This window comes from Rousettus aegyptiacus, unplaced genomic scaffold (assembly GCF_014176215.1).
Source record: "Rousettus aegyptiacus isolate mRouAeg1 unplaced genomic scaffold, mRouAeg1.p scaffold_m13_p_17, whole genome shotgun sequence".
NCBI classification, from domain to species: Eukaryota; Metazoa; Chordata; class Mammalia; order Chiroptera; family Pteropodidae; genus Rousettus; species Rousettus aegyptiacus.
In genome coordinates, this window is record NW_023416292.1 from 42,806,493 (window position 1) to 42,822,585 (window position 16,093).

The 16,093-nt window shown below is 35.5% G+C and overlaps 1 pseudogene; it reads right to left on the minus strand.

The window, feature by feature from the left end:
• Positions 1–235: 235 nt before the first annotated feature.
• LOC107508864 lies at positions 236–1,285 on the minus strand (annotated as a pseudogene).
• Positions 1,286–16,093: the final 14,808 nt, after the last annotated feature.

Below are 16,093 nucleotides of genomic sequence, written 5' to 3' on the forward strand. Positions count from 1 at the left end.
ACAAACTGTTGTAGTTTGTTACTGTACTAAATACTGTAGGCACCTATAACACAGTACTATTTTTGTATAAAACATATCTAAACATTGAAAGAGTACAGTAAAAATATTGTATAAAAGATAAAAAATGGTACACCTGTATAGTGTGCTTACCATAAATGGAGTTTGCAGGACCGGAAGCTGCTCTGGGTAAATGAGAGAATGAGTGGTGATTGATTATGATGGCCTAGAATATGATTTACTGCTGTAGATCTCCTGTAATTGGCCAATCTTCTTGTTCCATAACCATCTTGATGTAGGAGTGGTTCTTGAACATTGCCCCCTCCCCCCTACTGGCTGGCCACAATGCATCTCCTTCCTGTGCTCAAAAAACTCTGGATTGCAAAGAATAGCCACACAGTGACCCTCCCACATCAGAGCCAATGCTGTCCAGCCTTTCTTTATCTTCATGAGTAACTGTCAGAACCATAGACACCGAGAAGTTATTGACAGCCCCATCTAGAAGACAATTAAAATGAAAATAATGAAAATACTCCCTTTCTCTCAGGAAGCCATTTAGTGGGTTGCCCAACCTTCTGCCAACACCTGCATCTACTGCATATCCACTTCATTAATTTTCAAAGCTGGTAATATTTCTGCATGTTTTTGCCAAGAGAAGTTTATTTTCTGGCACATACAGTTCTTTTATTTTATAAGAGGCACAGGTACAACATCCCTTTCCTATAGAAGTTCCACAACTTTTTGGGCACAGTCGTTTATATCACAGGAGTCTGCTTTTGGCACCGATTCGGGGGCCTCTGGTTTTTCATATACAGAATCAATCCCAGTGAAACTTTTAATTTCTCCAGCTCTGTTTTTTTGTAGAGTCCTCTCTGTTCACAAATGTGCAGAGGAGCATCAACAGATACTTCAGAAAAAAAGGTAAGCTTGTGAATCTGCCTTGCATTGTTGAGATCTTGAGCATAATGAGATGTAAAACTTATGATGCGCACTAAGCCAGCATCTGTGACTAGTTTAGCAACTTCTGAAGTGCAGCAAATATTGTCTGTCTTTGGGACCAAAGCCAAGGTTTTTATCTAGATCTTGCAAATGTTGTCACCAACCAAAGTGTAGCATGAAATGCCACAGCAAGCCATGTACTGCTTCAAACCTATGCTCACCTTGGTCTTTTCTTCTTCAGGCAAGCCTATCAGCCAAACAGTGCAACCAAGTTCAGTCCCCTCTCCCTTACCTCTTTTGTTCCTGTGGACATGGGAGCATGATAAGCAATGTTAGTTGTTCTTTGCATCCTTAGTTCTGTGTACCTGTTATTGCACAGCTTGACTTTCTTAAACATGCTCCTACGGACCTCCTAGGCTGCAGAACTTGTGCACAAGAACTAGGGGGTCTGCGCACCATGGGTAGCAGAAGGAAAGGCCAGCAGAGACAGTTTCCCAGGGCAGGAGGGCTGGGCTTCCTCATGTCCAGCTGGCAGGCACTAATGTGCATGCTGACCACTCCAGCAGCTGACTGAAGTAACCCCCAGTGCTGACTTAAGCTTCTGTGCTGAGGTAAACTCCAGTGCTGACAGAAGCTCAGGCTTGCCTTCTGCTCATAACTCCGCTGAGGAGAACTTCTGTGGAGCCTGCAAAATGGCACCCGGGAAGAGGTATGTGATCCAGTTTTCTTTTCCTGTGATGTCTTTGTCTGGTTTTGGTATCAAGGTAATACTGTTCTCATAGAATGAATTAGAAAATGTTTCCTCTTCCTCAATGTTCTGGAAAAGTTTGTGAAGAATTGGTATTGCTTCACATGTAAATGTTTGATAGAATTCACCAGTGAAGTCATCTAGTTCAGGGCTTTGTTTTGTGGGAAGTTTTTAAATTACTAATTTAATGTCTTTAACTATTATAGTTTTCAAATTTTCTACTTCTTAAGTTTTAGTAATTGTGTTTCTAGGAATTAGTCCATTTTTCCTAAATTATGTAATTTGTTGGCATACAATTGTTGGTAGTATGTCCTTGTAGTACTTTTTATTTCTGTAAGTTTGGTAGCTATACCACCTTTTAATTGCTGTCCTTTAAAGGTAATCATTATCATGACTTATATGGTAAACACTTCCGTGGGCCTGTATTCCTAACAATAATTTAGTTTTAAATATTCTCTGAATTTCACACAAATATAATCATATAGAATATATTGTTGTCTGGCTTCTCTTGTTCAATTTTATGTTTGTGAAATTTATCACCATTTTTAAATTTATTTTTGTTGTATACTATTCCATTGAATGAGTATACCTTAACTTATTTATTTAGGGGCACTTAGTTATTTTCTTGTTTGGGAAATATTGTACTAATCACTGCTGCTAATTTTGCATACAAACATGCAGTTATGTTGGGTTATTCATAGGCGTGGTCTGATAGGGTTTATATCTGCTCAGCTTTAGTTGATACTACCAAAGAATTTTCACTGTGGTTAAATCAGCTGACATTCCCATCAGCATTGTATAAAAGTTTCCATCGCCTTATCTTCTTGCCAAACTTAGTTATGTCATTAAAAAAAAATGTTCAAGTACAGTGATATCGCATTACTGTTTTCATTTACATTTACTGCAACAAAGTTGAGCTCCTTTTAATGTTGGCATTTGAATTACTTCTTTTGAAAAGTGCCTGTTGTGCTCCCTGACTGTTTTCCTATTGAGTTTTCTGTCTTTTTTTTAGCTCTGTAGTTTAATATATTCAGATAAAGGTCCCTGGTTCATCAGATGTGTTGAAAATGTTTTCCCCTACTCTATATATTACTGTTTTCCTGTTTATCATGTCTTTTGATAAACAAAATTCTTAATATTAATGCAGTTCACTATTAGACATTTTCTTTTTGGTTATGCTTCTTGGTGACCCTGTTAAATATATATCTTCCTACTTCTAGTTCATGATGATGTTATATTCTAGATGTTTAGGTCAACAATTCACTTGAGATCAATTTTTGTGTATGGTTTGAACTAGGCATCAACTTTTATCTTTCTCTGTATACATGTTAAATTAATGAAGCATCATTAATTGAAAAAGCATCTTTCTCCCACTATTTAGCAATACTCTATACATCTTAAATATATGCATAAGATTTAATGCAACCCCTAGGTATGAAAGAAAAAGTGGAGTGAGAGATGAATAGACTCTGGAGACAGGAAGAGAACTATAGCTTTAGAAAAGGCCACAGGACAAGAACTCTGGCCTTATATAGAGAAACACCACTCCTTATATAGAGAATAAGGAATAAAGAGAAAAAAGAAAAATCCCATTTTTTGCTTCTTTTTTCTCCTTAAATCCTTATCCATTGGAACCTAGATGGAAACCATAAAGCAAAGGATCTTGTTGATGCAATGCATACCTGGGACAGAGCACAGCTAGAAAAACGAAGCAAGGATGTAAAGGTCAAATGAAAGATACCTAGCACAGCAAAAGCATCTCTAAGGATCTTCTCATGTACCCAGGTGAAACATTTGTTTCCCCATTACAGGGAATATCCAGAGTTCCCTAAGATAATGTTTTATCATAGAGCATGTCAAGTCAGTCAAAATCCTATGTGAAAAGTTATGTTTACCTATACCACACCAGTTTTCTTCACATAAGGTAATAATGGGGATGGGGGAGATACCAGATAAGAAAAACAATTAACTAACATAAAACATAGCTGCTGTAGCCTCTATTTCTGCAGCTGGACATGAGGATTAAGTTTTTAATGATAACTGCCTTCTTCTAGAACCCATTTTATGTTCTCATTATTATCCCACTCAGCTGAGTAATGTTCTTCATGTGGTGGGGATGACTCAGACCTCCATTCTTATGGTATCTAAGTCCTGGGTGATCTCATTTTTGGAGGTTGCCATAGTTTCCATAGTGAGCACAGGGAATGCTAAGGTGCCTAAGTGAATTCTTTGGCTCCAATGATAGTTTGTTCCTATTGGATAGCAGTAATCCATGCCTACTTGTAATCATGATCTATCATCACAGATTATGCAGTGGCACACTTTCTGTCTGTTCATTAAATGACACCAGGGTCTAAAAATTTCAGAAGGCAGTCTCAGCTTTTAACTCAACAAGGCTATAACTGTGTTTTCTGGTAGATATGCAGTTCTGCTTTTCGATACCAACATTCTTCAACTGAACACTAATGTCCCCAAAAACAGATTTGAAGGGGTGAAAAACTTCCTATAGTAGTTTATTGGTGTAACACTTAGAGGGACTATTCTCATCCCTGCAGCTTGATCCCCGGGCCCATTAATTCTGGCCACAGGAGAGTGGCACTAAATAGTGGCTGCTGGTTTAAGAATATACTTCATTTTTTGTTAGAATCCTAGCCTCCCACAATGTTGTTTCCTAGCTGACCCCATAACTATGGCTTAAGCAGGCCATCTCACCCTTCTGTTTAGCCATTTGCTTTCTAGGTGATGAGGGGACATAGTAAGGTCAGTGAATTATGTGGGCATAAGTCCATTGGCATACATCTTTTGTTATACTATGTGTCACCCATTGTAAGATTATATTGTTTAGGATGCCATAACTGTAGATAAGGTAATTGTTTGGAAGGTTGGTATTAGAGACAGTGCTGTGGACAGTAAAGGCATTTCCGTATCTGAAATATGTGTCTATGTCTGTGAGGACAAATCATTGTCTCTTTCATGTTAGAAAAGTTTATTATAATCAACTGCCACCAAGAAACAGACCAGTCTGTCAGAGAATGGTATCATATCAACCTGCCTGTGGCAGATTAGCCACTTGGCATTGTGGTAGCAAGATCAGCCTTTATGAGGAGAAATGCATGTTACTGAACACATGAATAGCTTTCAACACAGCCCCTCACAAATACTCTGTATATAGACCATTTGAACAAGCATTGTGGAGAAAGAGGCTGACTGATAGCCACAGGAAAGAACATCTTATTCACCTGATTATTGAAAGCATTCTTCACAGTGGAATTTTTCTGATGGGAAAAATATTTTCACACTCCGTATTCTTTCTAAGAAGTTCTCTATGAATCTCTTTCATAAACCACCACTCTTACAACTTTATTCATTCCATGTCCTTGATCATTTAGATAACTTTTTGGCCACTGCTCACAAATCAGTGTAGATGTAAACCTAGTCTATCTTTCTTTCTGTGAAAAATGGACAGTCAAAAGTACTACCTCGGCTTCTGGCCACAGGAAATATAAATAAATGTAAATAAACCCTCACTACTGCCTTTCAAGACTACCCCTGAGTTGGGCTATATTGAAATGACTATTAACTTCTAGCTTAAATCAGCATACTGAGCAGGTCTAACTGTGATCCATAGTTTTGTTTTTTCTTCCCCATTGATTGGTCATACAGAAGTCCATGTGGTTCCAGGTGTGTATTGTGAGAGAGTTGGTAATGTCATAGAAACAAGTACCTTGGGAATCTGAACCACCAGCCAGTGAGGTTAACTTGTGCCTTCCAGATCAATTAGAGCACCATGTCGAATATATTATTATTTTTACAATATAATATAGTGCACATCTAAGTTGATGGCTTGTTGAATTCAGATAACATCTACTTTATAGATTGCAAATCACTAGGATTCCATAGATAAAGGTTCAAACAACACCAGGGCCCAGTATTCAAAAGCTCCTTTCCAAAAGAACTGTAGTTAGCACAAGGGCTTTGCCTCCTTCCCAAATCTTAGTACTCTGAGTTGGGATTCACTTATTAGACTTGCCCAAAGCTTCATCTGACATCTGTCTGCTACAGACCCTTTCAATGCCATTGGGTCCAAAAGATTATAACGCCAATGAAGAAGGCAGTTTGTAAACAAACAAACACACAAACAAACAAACGAACAAACAAAATGGGAAGCCCAATAATCACCAAATATAGTTTATGTTCCTTTCCAAACACAAATAAACTCAGCAAGAGTTGTACTTCTTTCTTCATTATAGTCAATTCTATTTGCAGCAACTTGTTTTTCGCTGTGGAGAAGATATCCAGACAATCCTTAAACTAGTGGGCTCTCAGAATAGGTATACTACTGAATTTTTGTAAGCCTTATTTCCTACTCTCTGGCATGCATATGTCTTACTGAAGCACCTAAAGTGCTTGCCATTTCCTGTTCATTAGATCCAATTAGCATAATGTCACAAATGTAATGAACTAGTATCATGTTCCATAGGATATCAAGATGATCAAGAGACCTCAAGACTATATTATGACAGCACAGTAGTATTGACATAACCTTGAGACAAAACCATAACATTACACTGTTGTACCTATGAAAGCAAATGGTTTCTGATCATCTTTGCTAAAATGTATTTTTAAAAAATCTGGGTCAATCAGGTCAATTGCTGTATGCTAGCTTGCCAGGGGCTGGGTTGCTTTGCTCCATTAAAGATATTATATCCAGAAATGCACCTCTGATTAGTATCTCCATCTTATTAAGTCTGTGATGATCTACTTACATTTTCCATGGCTCATTTGGTTTGTGAACTAGACATACAGCTATAAGAAATTAGGATAGTATAGGAATATTCAAACTCTTTGATAGTTTTACTAACCTCTTTAATGACTCTGGGGATGCAAAATTGCTTTTGGTTTACTTTTCTTAACAGATGTAGAGGAAGGTAAGGAGTTCCATGGGTTTTCATTTTGTGTTTTCTGCTATAATAGATTTCATTCAGTTTCTGCTCCTTCACCACTAGACCCTGATTTTAGCACAAGACATTTAAGCATTCAGTCTGTACCCATTCTACAACCCTTACAACCAGGGTTTGGGATAAGTTTGCATCCATATCTCTTCTATGACTACAGAAGATAAAAGACCCTTCAGAGCTAACATTAGGACTTTATGATTTTCAGCTCTGATTCTGAATTAGAAATTTGTGACTCAATTTTTTCCCTCGGTAATCTCTGTGGGGGGGGGGGTCATCTGAAGCATCCAGTTCATCCCATAATCATTATTGTGGTTATAGTAATCAATTGACACAGCCATTTGTTCTCCCAACGTCTGTGCTCCTATTGTACTTCCCCCCATGCCGCCATTGAAGCACCAAGTGCCAGTAAAAGTGGGAGGCTGTTACTACTCATAACAGCCTAAGCTAAAAGGCAATGGGAGGGAAAGAACTAAGAAGGATAGTTGCATAGAAATGGGAAGCTGACAAGAGCTATTGATTTTAGAGGACACAGTCACTCACTGTAGCACAACAAAGAGAAAACTAAGAAAATAAATACCTAAACTCATTTTTTCCATCCTATAATATCCTATCTCTCAATGCCCAAACCAAACCAGAAGCCAGAGAATAAGAGAACCCATTAATGTAGTCCATGTGGATCATCCTTCTGCTGCTCAGAGCAGGCAGGAGAAGGGTGGATCGGACAGATCAAAGAAATCTCACACCTCCCAACTCTTTAATTGGCTAGCTCATCTTTTGTTTCTTGACTTAAATGTTATTTCCCCAAAAGTTATCCTAAAGCCTAAAAAATTATAAAAAGCTTCAACTTTCTTTACTTCTAGCACACTTTTTTTTTCTTTATAGGTCTTCTTACAATATGCATTTATACGTGAATTACAAAATAACTCATTTTTTCATATCATATTTTTTCACTTTTGTACTTCAGAGACTACCTGGTGTCTTATACATAGTAGATACTTACTTAGTGTTTGTAGTACAAATTAGTGAAATAATTAGGCCCTATGATTCGGTCTGTAAACTGGTGTTAATCTCCACAGATACTATCTCTTAGAAAATCTACTCTCAAAGGTAAATTATTGACATTGGCATGAAATTTGTAAAACACACAATGCTTGTAAAGCATGACCAATCTGTGTGCATAGTTTATACCTTACCTCATGTGGTTATAGCAATTTCTATGCTCTGATTTGTTTCTAAGTTCTTCTAAGAATTATAATGTGCTTTTCTTACCATCGAATCTAAACAACTATGTATTGGTATAGCAATTTCATTCTTGGAGAACTAATGAACATTTCTGGAGGAATGAATAAATGTTTCTGAAATTTTGAAAGACTTTACACAGCTAATTGACTTACCACAGAGAACCCAGATTGAAACGTGGAAGAGCAAAACTAACAGGTAAACACTACATTATGTGCCAGACAGGATGCTGGATGCTTTTCCTATATTACCTGGTTAAATTTAGGAAAATAACACAATAAACAAATACTCCCATTTTACAGATTGGAAAATAGAGACTCAGTGAGGTTAAATGGTAGAAATCCTTCAGAGTACTAAAATAAGAATTTTTTTTAGGAACTTATATTTTTCTCTCTTTGGGCATGGACTCTCAGAGGTATATGAAAATTATCATAATAGATATATTTTCCTCAACAAATATTTTTTAAATATTTATAATTTATCTAGCAGTACATGGAGAAAATTGCATCTCAGGTGATGCTCTGTTTAATCAAGCAGTAAAATATATTATTTAAGAAGGAAAGGTGATTCACAAGAATCTATTTAGTTGGATCAAAATCCAAATAACTTAGCAGGTAGGAAATCTAAAGTTTGTCTTGTCACATTCCTTTAGATTTTAAAAATTGTTATTATTGTAACACTACTGTGTTAATTGATACCAGTGCTTACCGTAGCCTCTTTAATGTCAGTTATCCAGTGTGTGAAACTGTATTATAGAATGATGTATTTTATGTCATATCAATTTTGTAAGGAACTAACTTGAAATGGTTTTCTTTGGCGATTCTGACATAATTTTAAGGGATGAACAGTAGATTGTTGTCCTGCTATAGAGCCGTGGAAAGCTCTATCTAGTCAGCCTTTGAAGTATTTTATACTGATCATTTAATGGTAACACAGCTCCATATATGTAGTTAGTATCTGCAGACAACATTCAGTGTAATATAATTCATTAATGGAATAAGATGTGTCAATAAAAGGGCTATGTGTAACATATCACAATTAAATATTATTTTAATGGTTCAAAACATTAAGATGAGTTTTAGCTAAAATTTGTTGATTGAGTTAATAAACAAATGAACGAATGAATTCTGAGTCCCAGATTTTTCATGCTACATGGTGCTTTTACTTGCAAAGCAATTTGTAGTTTGTATAAAGCTGTAATACCTATTTTCTTACATCACTTCAAAACAGTCTTATGATTTATATGGACAGTGTTTTATTTCCTTATTTTCACAACTGTGGAAGCTGATGCTCAAAGAAATTAGGCACCCTGCTGAAAGTCACTAATAATCTAATGGTGGAGCTCAGAACAGGGCTCTGGTCTCTATATCATTGTTTTCTTTAATAATTTCAAATTTTGTGCAGAAGTAGGTGTGTACTGGCCATAAAGGTGAAACGAGCATGATCTGCATTCAATATCAAAAGTAAACTAAATGTCTAATGAAATTAATCTGACATGCTTAAAGATATGCATAAATGTTATAGTGCTGCATAGTGATTAGGCACAGAGTTGAAGACATTTGGATAAATTACAATAATTAATATTACTTTTCCTTAGATACAACCACCAATTGGGACACTTGGATATGCCAACAAATGCATAATCACAGTCAAGCGACCAGACTTGCTATCTAAGACTCCATAAGAGACAAAGACAACAGATAGCTTCCTTTTGATAAGACAAGTGACAAGATGAAAATGTCTTTTCCTCTTTTAACCCAGAAGCTACTGGAACATATAAGAAAAAAATGAAGACAGGGATAAGTTGTCGGGAGATGTGCAACAGGAGAGGCATAGAGGAGGGCAGTTTTGGGTAGAGAAGTTTGTCTATGCGTGAACTGTGTGAACTCTTAACAGTAACTACCTTCCTTATTTTGAATAGGTGATATCCATCATCTTTTTGGGATGAAGGCCAATTTTAAACATTTGGTTGTAAGGACAGGTTTTTCCTCGCCAAATTAGCCTAATTATATGACCTGTAAGTTCTTGTAAATTTAAGATTTAGTGAGAATGATGCTCATGGTCACTTGTTCTTTACTGTTTGGTATTTAACATCCACTATTTCACCATTATGATTTATTTAATAAACAATTACAATATGTACTAATCCCTTAAGTATTTCCTTCTCCATCATCTTCTTTTTACTTCAATAAAAATGGAATTTGGTTATTACCTGTTCTATAAGTTCTATGCTGTGATCTCTAGTTCAAAATGTTATAAAGGAGATGTCATCTAGTAAAAAATAGATAACAGGCATATGTGGTCATTCACTAACAACTAACCCAAGAACAACAATGGCGCTGAGTCACACATACTATATCGATATACGCACTCTGTAGGAAACTCGGTATCTCTGCTTTCTGTGTCAGGAAATTTACAACTTTTTTTTTTAATAAAACATCAGCACCTGAAGGCTAAGTCCTATTATTCTGAGTGTTTTTGTATGACAGATGGGATTGGTAGAACACATGAGAGAAATTACTGTTCCTTTTATTTTTCTACTTACCTCATAGTGATAATATGTGTTTATGGCAATGTTCTTTTGCATTTCTAGCAGGTGTTTGCATTAAAATGCTTTCAAATGAAGAAATGAACACATTTAAGTAAGTTATTTTTAATATCATTATTATAAATATGTATGTATATATAATATGAAAAATATATATCTTAATCCATGTTTAAAAAAACTGGTCATTAATAAATTTTATCAAGTGTTGTGAAATGTCAACAAATAAAATGTTAATGAAATATATACAGACAATATAAAAATGAAGTAAAATTCAGATGTGAATAAATCTTAATCGCGAAAGCTATCTTCATTTTGTCTCAAGATTCAGCTGCTCAGTTTTAGTAGCCATACATTTTATGAACTCTAATTGGTAGTATTTAGACATGACAATAAAATAATAATTTTATTCATAGATATGAACTGGATAATTCATTTATCTTTCATATAATTATTCAGCCCTAATATATGTATAGCAACCTATTAGGTATTTTATCAGGCAAGACAGTGTTGGATTTATAGAAAAAATACATAAATTCTTATTTTTTGAGAAATTATGATAAATTCAACATTGACTAAAAATCACAGACAAATGCAAGGTAATGTGATAAGTAATAAAACATATGCATACATACACAAACCAATTAAACACAATAACCGTTGAATAAGGACTCACTATATCCCGGGAACTTTGCTAAATGCTTTACCTGCATCATCCCATCTAATTGTCAGAGAGATCCTGTGAGGTGTTATAGTTATGAAGAAACTAAGGCACAAAGAGTTGAAGAAAGTAGCCCAGTGTTACATAGTTTTGCTGATCCTGGATTCAATCCCAAATCTTCCAGACTTCATAGGTCCCCACTGGATTATGCTGCCTCCCCAATGCAATGTAGCATATCAGAGTAAAATTGACATGTATAAGACTTGAGGAGAATGGAGCACCCTTCAGATGACAATTTGGAATTAAGTTCTTTCTTGTTTCTAAGATCAGAGTAGCCTTCCTGGGAAAGATGATATTCGAATTGCACTTTGAGGGAAGTTATGGTTGTGGAATGGAGTCGATGATGAATAAAAACATTCCTGGAGCAGGCAGACCATGATGTGAAATAAGGTCCTAAGCGGTTTGAAGAGTGGGAAGTTAAAGCTAGAAGCTGGAGCTGATGGCAGTACCAAGAGGGTTAGGTCAAGATTGGAGAGGAGCATGGGGCAAATATTGATGGAGTGGTGGAAGAACTCCTGGCATGAATAGTCCTGGAAATGAAGGACCAGGGTTGGGAGGGGGGTAGATAGATCAGGTCTGTACAGGAAGTATGTGAGACAATGAGCTTAGGGTCAGGGCCAGTAGTCAAAAACCAAGAATGAGTAATGGAGGACTGTTCTGGGCCAGAATCATGGAAGAGAGACATTAATGCAAAGGAAATGAAGAATTGAGTATAAAAAGGAATCATAAGGGAGAAAAAAGAGATAGAATTAATATTTATTTAGCACCATCAATCCTAAACATTATGCTAAGAAATACTAAGACATTATATCACCATTGTTATTTACTCCTTATAACAAACATTCAACCTGTATTCTGTTACATTAATGAAGGAAATCAACCTCAGAATGCTTAAGGAATTTGCAAATACTCATATGTCTAGCATTTGGAGAGGTCAAGATAGACACTCAGGTCTGTATGCTTACAATGCCCACATTTTCCCAAATGAGAAACATGTATTGATCATAGAATATTAGCAAGGAACTTTATGAGCACTTCAGGGAACACAAGAATGAGTCAGTTCCTGCACTCAGATGATAAGCAAACTAATCACACGACTAAACAGAAAGATGCCAGAATTTCAGTTTTGTATTTCTCTTACCAAGTACATAGTCATGACCCTTGTCCTTGAGTAGGCCATTGACAAATATATGTTTTATCCAGTCATTCAAATATTTCTACATAAGCATTTTCTTTATACACATGTTCTGTAAAGTGCTATTAAATCCATTTTTGGTAGATGGTTTCCTTTTCTTACTTGCAACTTCTTCCATGTAATCTCATTTTGGGAAGCAATAGGTGTCTGCCGTGTGAAGTTGTTTCAGAGGCCTACCACCCTACCCAATGTTTTATGGCATATTGAAGTAAGATTGACACCCATATCATTCCTATTACTCCATTTTTGGATGATACAATTTTCACTGGAGGTCATTATTAATAGACATACTCTATAAATAAACTGCTTCCTTTTTAAATTTGTTCAAGAAGCAAATAATTAAGTTCTCTCAAAGTTGTAATAATAAAACTTTGTGACACAATGAGTGAAACAATATGATTGGCTCACAATTAAAACTTTTCTTTAAAGAAATACTTCCAACATAACAGCAAATCCAGTATCACCACCTTTGCGTTAAAATTGTTATTTGCAGAACTGAAAGGAAATAGAACGATTCTAATATTTCATAAAATAGAATGCAACTCTATGTTGAGTTGTTTCCACAGAGCTATGTTTCATAGAGATATGCTTTTAAAATAAAAAAGTAGATATGGGAAAGACACTGTTTACATGTACTACTTTGATACTATCTTTAAGAGAAACCTTGAATCTTCTTGAGTCTTTGAGGTATGGTACGTGATCTGTAAAACTGTACAGATTTGCTTTAAATACAAATTCCTTTGCTTTCACATCCATACTTTCATTTAGAAAAACAATCATTAATCATCTGTTTAAAAATTTGAATGTTTGGCATATTAATATAAAATTACCGAATTTTAAAACAATCTTCAATAACATTGTAATGAAGAAAATTTGCTTGAAGATGTTGTAAGATGATAGCAATTTCTTGCCAAAATTTCTTGGATCCTTAGACTATTGGGAATCAAGTGAAAATAAAAACTTGTTTTCTCCTATATACAATTAACTTTAAAATGAAAATGTCAGTTTCCTTCCTCCCCCCCCCCCCCCCCCCCCGCCCCCGCTTGGTAACTTTTGTTACATCTTAAGTATTTTCCAACTCAGTATCGACTTGTAACCTCATTTTGAACTCAAGGAGGTTTAGTTTTATAAGCCCATTGAGCAAAGCCCTCAAAATATTTATATCTCTGATTTATATGTGTGTGTGTGTACACACGCAGAGACACACGTACACACTCACATACAGTATACTCATTCAGAAGTAGTTTGGTTCAAAAGAAGCCATCAGATAAAATTAAAATCACTTAATCACAAATTCATCCCTTCTTTTTCCATTAAAAAAAACTTCTACTTTCCCAGTCTATCATTCCTTCTTGAATGGAAGTATATGAAGTTTGGTGATATGCCCACTTATTTAGTCTAATAAAACTGTTGTGCTTAAAGTCCCAGATAATCTTTACCTTTCCCAAACCATGTGACATCTTTTTCCTTGAACTCTTGAGTTTAGTTGACACTTTAAAACAACACTTCCCTTCTGAAACTCCTTTCTCTCTAAATTTCTAGAACACTTCCTCAGAGTTTGCTTTTGCCTCTGACTTCTTAATCTTCTTTCAATTTTAACTTTGGCTACTTGTCCTATAAAATGTTGGAGTTCTCAAGGGCTATGCCCTCAGTCTTCTGCTATTCTCTCTGTATAATTCCTGCATGAACTCACTCCTCCTCACAGATTTAATCATGATTTATATGTCAAAGTACCCAAATGAGTATTCCTGTACCATGACCACTCTGCTGAGACCCAATCGGCTGATTGCTAGGCATCTCTATCTAGCTGTTCCACAACCACTTCCAAGTTACCATGACTAAAACTTCTCTTAGTAATTTTTTTTTTTTGTCATATATTCTCCATCATTGCTAATATACCAGATCTTAGCTTGGTAACAACTAACTGACCTTCAGAAAGTTTTTTTTTTTTTTTTTTATCTCTAAGACTCAGTTTCTCCATATATAAAATGAAAGTAATAGTAATTTTAATAGATTTTTATAATGATTGAAAATCAGTTATTATGTAATCCACAATAATTAATGCTAACTATATAGAAGGGGCAACCAAATGAAGCAAGTACTAATACTGTCCACAGGAACTGGAAACACAATGAGGTTAAGCGAATTACCCAAAGTTATCTAGCTGATTTATGATCAAGCGGGATTTGAATGAAATCTGGGTCTAGAGCCTGCCCTTTTAATTGCTGCACTACTCTGTCGGGATAGTGCAGTATTATCTATAAAGTATATGGCACAATTCTTATCACTTGATGTATCAAAATCACAAGGATGGGTGGAGGACTTTAAATGTTCTGGAAATCTGTATTTTAAAAAGCTCCTTTGTGAATCTAATATTCAAACCAGGTTAAGAACATAGACTCTCAAAAATGTTTATTCCTTTCATTGAAATGAAAATAATTGAATCAATTTGACCCCGTGAACACTTTCACAAATGCTATAGCCATTAAGCCTAAAGTACCGTTTAGGAGGGCTCTATTAGAAATTCATTTTTTGAAATGACAATAGAAGAACAGTAATAAAGACACACATATGTAAAAAAAAAAAAAAAAAAAAACCTCAGTATTCATATATCCAGAAGCATTTAATGCATGCATTGTATTTTTATTGCTATCGAATGATTTTATTTTTAGGAACAAGAGCCTTAAAAATATTAACTCTGTACATAAACCAGAAAAATAACTTTCTTAAGATGATTAGGCTGCTGGATAGATATCCTGCCTGGCCTAAACATGCTTCATTTTACCTTTGCCCATCTACCAAATAATATGCTTTCTTTCCTAGCTATCAATACTTCTTCCAATTTTTCCTCATATAATTAGAGTAGGATATCTCATCCTTCAGTATATATGTTCAAAAAAACAAAAAAGACCAAGGACACACAAAAGAGGAAGTGATAGAGTAAATTCTGTTCCCATTTTCATGAGTCTTGTCAGTGTGCGTGTGTGTTTGTGTGTGTATATGTGTACAACATACTCATCTCTCAGGTAGAACTTATTATTCATATATGGCTAGATTTTTGTTGTTATTTTTTTTGTAAGTAGCAGGGTGTAATGCTTCCTAACACAAGTAGAAAACATCATTATTTTGAGTGACATAGGGTGGCTCACTGAAATAAAGAAATGAATACACTGTACATTCTCAAATAATGTCATTTTATTCAGACCACTAACTGTATGGAGTTTTTATGTTCTCCTCAAGTCTGCATGGGTTTCCTCCAGGTACTTCGGTTTCTTCTCACATCTTAAAGATGTACATGTAAGGTCAAATGGCACGTCTGAATTGTCCCAGTGTGAATGTGGGTTAGTTCACACGCACCCTGAAATGGAAGGGCATCCTGTCTAGGATGAGCCCCACCTTGCACCATCCACTCACGACCTTGAACGGAATCAGAGAAGAATTCCCTCTCATTTTTATTAATCTTTCCTAAATGTATGAATAGCTCACATTTATTTCAATGTTTAATATTAGAAGTGTTTGCATCTTTATTTAAAAGTTTAGTGATGTTTTCATGACCAAAAATATGCCATAGGAACTTAACTCTTGTTTATATCAATTGGCTTATGGTAAAATCAGTTTCATTATATTTCCTTTTGTTTAAAGTTACAATTTCCAAGAACCTACAAATGACATTAAATGAGAACTTACTGTATAGATGTGAGATCTGAATAGAACAGGAACTGAGGAAGCTATGGGGTCGACAGCTCATTGG